This window comes from Castanea sativa, chromosome 5 (genome assembly GCF_040712315.1).
Source record: "Castanea sativa cultivar Marrone di Chiusa Pesio chromosome 5, ASM4071231v1".
In the NCBI taxonomy this organism is placed as follows: domain Eukaryota; kingdom Viridiplantae; phylum Streptophyta; class Magnoliopsida; order Fagales; family Fagaceae; genus Castanea; species Castanea sativa.
In genome coordinates this window covers 7,587,080-7,596,524 of record NC_134017.1, presented here as the reverse complement: position 1 = coordinate 7,596,524, position 9,445 = coordinate 7,587,080, and the positions used below count along the sequence as shown (strand labels likewise).

The 9,445-nt window shown below is 33.2% G+C and overlaps 1 pseudogene; it reads left to right on the top strand.

Annotated features, from left to right (window-relative positions):
* The first annotated feature begins 6,484 nt into the window (after positions 1-6,484).
* Positions 6,485-9,091, top strand: LOC142633341 (receptor-like protein EIX1; annotated as a pseudogene).
* The last annotated feature ends 354 nt before the right edge of the window (positions 9,092-9,445 follow it).

The following is a 9,445-nucleotide window of genomic DNA, read 5'->3' as shown; positions in this document are numbered from 1 at the left end:
CATTGATCAAAACCCCAAAAATGGCTAAAATTTCATAGTCAAATAATTCTAACACAAAAATTTGATCCCCACCATCTAATCACAACTGCTATTACACATAAATCACACAATTTGGATATAAATCAAACCCCAATCATTCCCAGAACCAATCCTAGAGTCTCCCAACAACTGCCACAAGATCCAACACTGATCAAAACCCCAAAGTGGATAACATTTCACAGCCAATGTGACACATAGATCACAAAATTTGAACCCAAATCAACCACCCATCAATTCCAAAACCAATCCCAAGCTTATCCAAAAAGGAAACCAGTCTTAAATTTGACCATTGAATGTGTCCTTTCATGTTTATGAGGTGTACACTCATTTTTATTGTCACTTTGCTTGGACTATCTTTTGAACGGTTGGCCATTTAAGATTTAACCATTTTTTCCTTTACCAGTTTGTGTGGAGTCAACTATTCTTCGTTGTATTGATATCATCAACATCTAGAAAAATTATCATTATATAATTGTCGGGGACGTTTTTGCGACAAGGGCAAAAAATGCGAGAATGACCTAAATCTTCCCTTTAGTTCTTTAAAAGTGATTATTTGTGGAGAATCAAGCTCGAAATTTCAAATGTATAATAAACAAAGACTAATGGTGCTTTAACAAGAGAGAAATCAAATAGCTAATAACAAAAATGCTGAAAAATGCATAGAAACACAACAGGTCTGAAACTTTGACCCATAACCAGCGAGAAAAGGAAATTGAAAGAGGTTGTGAAGAAGAGAGGGAAGGTTCTCCTGTACCCATATTTCCATTCCTAAGCTTCGGAATTGTGAGAATGTTGGTTGATTGAATGAGTTTTTGCTATAAAGTTTTAGCTACGTGGGTAAAATGTGGTTCGTTCATTTAAGCTGAAGAGAGAGTCTTGTATTGAGTTTGGGGTGTTTCTAATGACTGGTTTTTTAGTAGTAGTAGAGACTTTTATCCAACGTGATACTAATTTGATGTCTTGGCTTAGGTTGCTTTTGTTTAAGGAATAGCTTGCATGCATTTAACATGATTTGGGAAATAAATGGGGTTTGCTCTAATTGGCTGCCTTTTGTCAGCCATTTTAGATTATTGGAATACTCACCTAAGTAAGGGCTAGCAGCTGGAGTTGGCGAATAACAGTCAACTATATTTTAAAGGAAAAATGGTTTAGGGCAGAAACTTTGGGTTACAAATAGCCAGAGCATAAAAACTCTTTTGGGGTGGAAATTTTGGGTATAAGACCTCGTCCATGAACCTGAGGTGCTACTATTATCCCTTACCCACTTGGTAGCCACACTTCCTCAATTTCCCCAATAAATCGTATGGGATTGGGCTATTCTTAAAAAAATATAATAGAATATAATATAATACATTAATTGAGCTCACAAGGAAGTCGGGCTTGGTTGAATCGGGCTTATACAAAATGTGTCATTAAAATGGATATCAACAATAACCACAATAATATTTTGTTTCACAATTACAACAATATCAAGTAAATCTACCTCCACTTCCTTTAGTTTAGGTTAGTGTAAATAAATAAAATTTCAAGGCAAAAGAAGGTGAAAAAAAAAAAATCAACTATTACGCAGACAAAGTTTTCAACATTACTAGTGGGATTCAACTTTATTTGGCTCATTAATGATTATTGTTTAAAAAATATAATAGAAAGAACACGGCATCTAGAAGTTGGATATTTGACATATGGTCTTACATGAAAATTATGTCACACGGTAGAAAATGTGTAATGGTTGAAAAGTCACCTCTCACCCCAGGATGGGGTGGGGGTTAAAGAAAAAGAAGCTAGAAAGTCGATAACATTGATATTGATGAAGAAAATCTATGTGGTTTATGTGAAAAATGATCGTTAAGTGAAATGATAGTCCTTTGTTCCACTATGAGTATTCAATTTTATGCACCACAAATGTAATATACTATGGGTCTTATTTCTTTCCACTTTGATTACTTTATTAGAAAACGTGGCGTGTAGTAATTTGCAATAAACGAAGGATAAAAGTGGAACATGGAACTTTTATTTCGTCCAATAAACCTAGCACATCTCATCACTTGTCTTTGGCATATATTGATCTAGCAAGGTTTGGTTTACTATCACTAAAAGAATTATGCCATTAAGAGCACACATGCATACACATAAGATTTTTCACCATCATGAACCTTAGGTTCTGGACAAATATCCTCCACATGAATTTCTGAATGTGTATTCTTGACCTCACAAGTATATTGCTTAATTATTGTATCGAATATGAACTCAACTGGAAGAAGAGAATGTAGGGAATAATGATCCCATATTTTGAAAAAATACCCCACAAGCACTTATATTTATGGAGTGGCCTTCATGCTAAGGGTGCGTGGTGGTGACCATCTTTTAAAATGGTGCCCATTTAACCATTATTCCGTTTGCTAGTTTGTGTGGAGTCACCATTCCTTCGTTGCAATGATATCACTAGCAGAAAAATTATCATTATATAACAATAATAAGTTTTCTTTAAATCTTCCTCCACTTCCTTTAGTTCAAGTTAAATAAATAAAAGTTCAAGGCAAAAGAAGGTGAAAAAAGGAATCAACTATTAGGCAGACAAAGTTTTCAATATTACTAGTGGGAGCCAACTTTATTTGGCTCATCAATGATTGTTTTTGAAAAAATATAATAAAAAGAACACAGCATCTAGAAGTTGGACATTTGACATATGATTTTACATGGAAATTATGCCACATGGTAGAAAATGTGTAGTGGTTAACAACTCACCTCCCACCCCAGGATTGGAGTGGGGGTTAAGGCAAAAGAAGTCAAAAAGTTTTTTTTTTTTTTTTTAAATTTTTAGAAACAAGTCAAAAAGTTGATAACATTGATACTAATAAAGAAAATCTGTGGTTTATATAAAAACTAATAGTCCTTTGTTTCACTATGAATATTCAATTTTATGCTCTACCAATTGTAATACTATGGGTCTTATTCCACTTTGATTAATTTATTAGAAAAAGTGGCATGTGGCAAATTGCAATAAGAGCATAGTAATAATAAATGCAATGTTTTAACTTTAGATATATAAATGTAGATTTGAGAGGAGATAATTGCATTGTATTAATTTAATGTGTTTTATATATTATTACATTTATAAAGTGTAGATTCCATTAAATAGTAAGTCTTTGTATACATCTTATACGTCATAAAAAGTGATATAGAAAAAAAGCTACCTACAATAGATCATTTGAAACCATTTGTTCTTTGGATGACTTGGTTAGTTGGTTATGCTCAACCCATCACCACTTACCAATTAGGTGGCGTTTCATTTGCGTAATGCTAGATTCCATGGAATCACATACATGGGAATGTTAAGGTTGGTTATTGAACACATGGGGTTCCACTGTATCTACCTTGAAATGGTAATTATACTGCAATCATGTCTTTATTTAAGGGTGCAATCATGTTAGTAAGGCCACTAAACAGTAACACTTGCATAAATGAAGAATTGGAAAGCACATACATGAGATTTTAATCAACCATGGGCACTACTCTTTTGCTAAACGTGCGGAAGGTTAGAACAAAGCTATATATATACACTATGCTCATGGGAAAAAGCCTTTCGTCAAACAATTTTATCAAACACCTTACAGGCTTAATTATTATTGGAGTATTTTTTAATTATTTTAAAAAAAATTCCTTACAGGTAAACTGTGAGATGTCCATTGGCAAATAAAAGTCACTGAACCAAAAAAAGAAGAAGAAGCAATTAAGGGTATTTTTGGTAGTGACTTTTAAATAACAGTTTTTAGTGTTCATTGGTAAACAACTTACAGGTAAACTGTGAGATGTCCATTGGTAGTGACACCTATTTTTATAACACTTAAACACGTATTTTTACAATACTGAAAACTGAATAACAATACTTAAACACTACTACTAATTGAGCCCTAAGTCACTGAACGCAAAAAAGAAAACAAAAAGTAGTCAACAAATCAAAGTCTTGAACTACAATTCCTACGCAATTTCGTGAAACATGAGGATTGGTCTTTGGCATTTGGTTGAAGTCATCAAGTCAAAAGTCTTCATTAAAATTAAAAGGGTAACTGCACTTTCTTCTAGGGAGAAATGACACTCCATTGATATCCAATTGCATTTTATTAAATTAATATTAAAAATGTTATGTACTATCATACCATATTTCTAAAATTATATTATTTTCAAAATTTTGAATTTGTGTTTCTGATATACCCTCATTTTCTAATATTCCGTCAAGGCTCATTGCTTGTTAGAATTGTGTTGCTAAATAATTAAAATTTTCATATTTTAATACTGAAAACTAAATAACAATACTTAAATACTACTACCAATTGAGCCCCAAGTCACTGAACACAAAAAAAAAAAAAAAAAAAAAAGTAGTCAACAAATCAAAGTCTTGAACTACAATTCCTACGCAATTTCGTGAAACATGAGGATTGGTCTTTGGCATTTGGTTGAAGTCATCCAGTCAAAAGCCTTCATTAAAATTAAAAGGGTAACTGCACTTTCTTCTAGGGAGAAATGACACTCCATTGATATCCAATTGCATTTTATTAAATTAATATTAAAAATGTTATGTACTATCATACCATATTTCCGAAATTATCTTATTTTCAAAATTTTGAATTTGTGTTTTTGATATACTCTCATTTTCTAATATTTCGACAAGGCTCATTGCTTGTTAGAATTGTGTTGCTAAATAATTAAAAATTTCATATTTTAATAAATTAAACTTTTGAGACCATCAATAATTTAACATTGCTTAATTATTGTATCAACAACACTGTAATGGAAATTCTTCACCAAAAGCCAACCTTTAGCGTGAAAATTTTGAATGAAATGTTAATTCCACCGTCATATCATAGGCCATCGTGGAAAAATATTGCATAAAAGATTAATGGTCAACAAGTCACCCAACTAAAAAACAAAAAGATGTCAATAAGACAAATGCTTAGTGATTTTGATATTATTGAAAAATCTCTATGTGGTTACATGAAAGATGATTGTCAAATGAACCTAACACTACATCTCTTCACTTGTGTGTGCTGCGCAATGATCTCTAGGGGTTTGGCTAAAAGCATATACTATCACTAATTTAATCTTGTCATTAAGAGCACATACACATGACTTGACATTGTATTCAATAATGAGCCTTAAGTTCCAAAAACAATTTCCTCAACATGAATTTTTGGCCCTACATGAAAATTATGTCACATGGTGGAAAATATTGCATAATAGATTAATGGTCACCAAGTCACACAATAAAAACAAAAATTCAATAATTCACATTCTAGATGATTATGATATTAATGGAAGGGCAAGATATTAATGGAAGGGCAAGACTTAGGTATAGTATTTAAGTGCTATTCCTTAGGTTCCCCTGTTAAGATTCTGCCATGTGGATTTTTTCTTATGGAATGAAATTGTATTTTTTAATTAAGTGGTCACATGACTAAATCTTAAGAGAGGAGCCTAAGGAACAGGACCTAAGGTACTATACCTAAGTTTTGTCCTTAATGTAAAATCTCTACATTATTACGTGAAAGATGGTTCTGAAATGAATCTAATACTACAGGTTCGTTTAAGAACAATTTATTTAGTTGAAATTGAAATTTTTTTTACTAAAAATGTAAAAAATAAAAAGTTAAAAGCTAGTTGAATAATACGATGAGACCTATAAATAGTACCAATTATACATAGAGACCCATAAATAGTAAAAAAAAAACTACAAAATTAAATAAATTTCTTCCCAAATTCTCAAAAAAAAAAAAAAAAAAAAAAAATTTCTTCCCAAACGGACTGTACATCTCATCACCTGAGTGATTAGTGTTGATCCTTGTGGGTTTGGCTTAAAATAATATAAAAGCACAAATCAACAAATCAAGGTCTTTATTAAAATAATATAATAATAAGAAAAATGAGAAAGGGTTTATAAAATCACTATATATATGGCCGCCTCTTTTGAAAAATTTTATTTTTATTTTTGTGACAAGTAAAATATTTAGAAGTCTAAAATAAATTAAATTATATATATAATGAAAAATCATTACAAAATTTTTAAAAATGTAAAGATAAAAAAAAATATAAATTAATACCATAAATAATTTGAATTTCTTCTAAATTTTTTGGTTATCCTCGTGCATTTACACCAGACTACAACACTAATATATAAACTTAGGAGGGAACCAAAACATCAACTTGCACTGGCCACACATGATTAGGTAAGAAACTAATGAACCTTACCTAATCATGAAACAAACAAGAGTATTGGTAATTGGTGTTTGGCATTTGGCTTAAGTCAACAAGTCAAAGTCTTGTTTAAAATAATATAATAATAATGAAGAATCCCTATATATTATCACGAGCTGCAGTAACATTCAATTACATCACCTCCACTACTCATATTTCAGCTTTTCTTCCTTCAAACATCCCTTCCTTCGTTACCATGGCCGCCTCTTTTGCAACTCTTCATCATGTGCTTTTCTTAGTATGGTTCCTTTTCACTACCTTCAGTTTAAGCTTCTTCTTCTTCAAAGCCGAGTCCATCTCAAGTGTCTCTTGCAATGAAAAAGACAACCAAGCCCTTCTAACTCTCAAACGTGGTCTCACTGATCAAGACCACGTCCTCTCATCCTGGTCTGACCATAAAGATTGCTGTATTTGGGACCGAGTTTTCTGTGACAAGAAAACTGGCCGAGTCACTGAGCTCCACCTCAATTATCCGAGGTTAGGCGGTGAGATTAGTGGTTCGTTGCTCCAATTAGAACATTTGAATTACTTGGATTTGAGTTACAATGACTTTAATTGTACTCCAATCCCATCTTTCCTTGGTTCAATGTACAGTCTCACACATCTTAATCTCTCAGGCGCTAACTTCAGTGGACTCATTCCTCATCAGCTTGGGAACCTTTCAAGCCTTCGCTATCTGTCACTTGGAAATAATTATGACCTCTATGTAGATAACCTTCGTTGGATGTCTGGTCTCTCTGCCATTCAATACCTTGACCTGAACTTTGCTGACCTTCACAGAGAAGTTGATTGGCTTCAAATAATGAGTAAGTTCCCATCTCTTTCGCAGCTATACTTGGAATATTGTCAGCTTGATAGCCTGAATCCATCTCTTGGATTTGTCAATTTCACGTCTCTTCGACTCCTTCATCTTTCTGGAAATCATTTCAATCATGAGATACCTAATTGGTTCTCTAATCTCAGTACAAGCCTCTTAGAGCTTTACCTGTTCAACAATGCTTTGAAAGCCAATATACCGCCTAGCATTTTCAATTTAGAGAAATTAGAACATCTTGATCTCGGAGTTAATTCTTTAAATGGTCCTATACCTTCTTCCATTGGGAATTTATCTCGTATGAGAACATTAATGCTCGACCAAAATCAGTTCAATGGCACCATTCCAAAGAGTCTTGGGCTTCTCTCTAAGTTAGAGGCGTTGTCTGTCGGAGAAAATTCTTTAACCGGTACCGTAGATGAAGGGCATTTCAGAAAACTCTCAAAATTAAAGTATCTCTATATGTCTGAAGCACCTTTGTTCTTTAATGTCAATTCCAATTGGGTTCCCCCCTTCCAGCTTGGCTATGCCTACATTAGCTCAATTAAGATAGGTCCTAATTTTCCTTCATGGCTACAATCACAAAGATCCCTCAGTATGTTAGAAATGTCCATGTCAGGAATTTCCAGCAAAGCTCCGGGTTGGTTCTGGAATTGGACTGCAAACATTACATTTATCAATCTCTCTAACAACCACATAGAAAGTAATGTATCAGACATTTTTCTGACTTCTACTGTCAAAATGCTCAATATAGCTAACAACTCATTTTATGGACCCATTTCTACTTTCTTATGCCAAAAGAAAATTAGAAAGAATAAATTAGAGGTTTTAGATGCATCAAACAATCTCTTATCAGGAGAACTTTCTCACTGTTGGAAGTATTGGCCGTCTTTGATCCATTTAAATGTAGGGAGCAATAATCTAGTAGTTAGAATTCCCTACTCCATGGGGGCTTTGGTTAACCTCTAATCATTTCGTTTGCAAAACAATAGCATCTATGGAGATATTCCTTCATTGATGAAAAAATGCTCAAATCTGATGCTTATGGATATGGGTGATAATCATTTGTCCATCATACCACTATGGATTGGAGAAATGAGAAATCTTTTAGTTCTCCGTCTAAGATCGAGTGAGTTCAAGGGTAATATACCTCAACACATATGCCAAATTTCTTCTCTTATAATATTAGATCTTGCCAATAATAGCCTATCTGGATCCATACCAAACTGCTTGAAAAATATTAGCGCCATGGCATTACATGATTCCAATGTTATTTCATCTTCTTCTATGTATTATTTATATTTGGATCTGTTTGCACCCTATGTTGAGAATGTTCAGCTGGTTCCCAAAGGGAACGAAATGGAATACAAAGAGAACCTTCTATTAGTTAGGCTCATAGACCTTTCAAGTAACAACTTATCCGGATCAATCCCTGCGGAGATTTCTGATCTCTTTAAATTGCGTTTTTTGAATTTTTCTCGAAATCATTTGATGGGAAAGATACCAAAAAAAATTGGGAGTATGAAAGAGTTAGAGTCGGTTGATCTCTCACGAAATCATTTATCGGGTGAAATTCCTCCAAGCATGTCTAATATGACATTTCTTAGTCTCTTGGACTTGTCATACAACAACCTCCCGGGTAGAATTCCTTCAAGCACCCAACTTCAATCATTTGAAGCCCTTAGGTACATTGGAAATCCTCAGTTATGTGGTGATCCTCTTCCAAATAGCTGCACAATTGAGGAACAATCTTTGAATAAATCACCAATTGGCAGTGTTGAAGATGATTCTAAAAACTCCAGCTTCTACATTGGTATGGGAGTTGGATTTGCAACTGGCTTTTGGGCAATTTGTGGAGCTCTCTTCTTTAATAGGACTTGGAGGCATGCTTATTTTAGATTTGCGGATGAAATAAAAGATTGGATTTATGTGACTACAATGATAAAGATGAATTTACTGGAAAAGCTAAGAGTCTGCCTTAGTAAGTGAGGCATTGTTATCTAGCCAAAAGGTATTGCTTCAAGTTATATGTCTTGAATATTGTTTCTTTCATGTTATTGTTGTAGTCAACTACTTTTAATATACAATTTAATTCATAGCTAAATGTGATAGTCATTTGGTTTTTATTTCACAAATATGACATAACTTTAGCCTTGGTTTATGACATAATAGTTTTACTGAAAATACTGTTCCCTATTTTAAAAATGGGTTTCTCATTTTGGAACCAACAAACTCTACTCAATTGAACCAAATCTATGATTGACTTTGAATTGAGTTGGGTTTTGATAACAATATTAGTCAATCATAGATTGACTTTGAACCAAATCTATGATTGACTTTCTT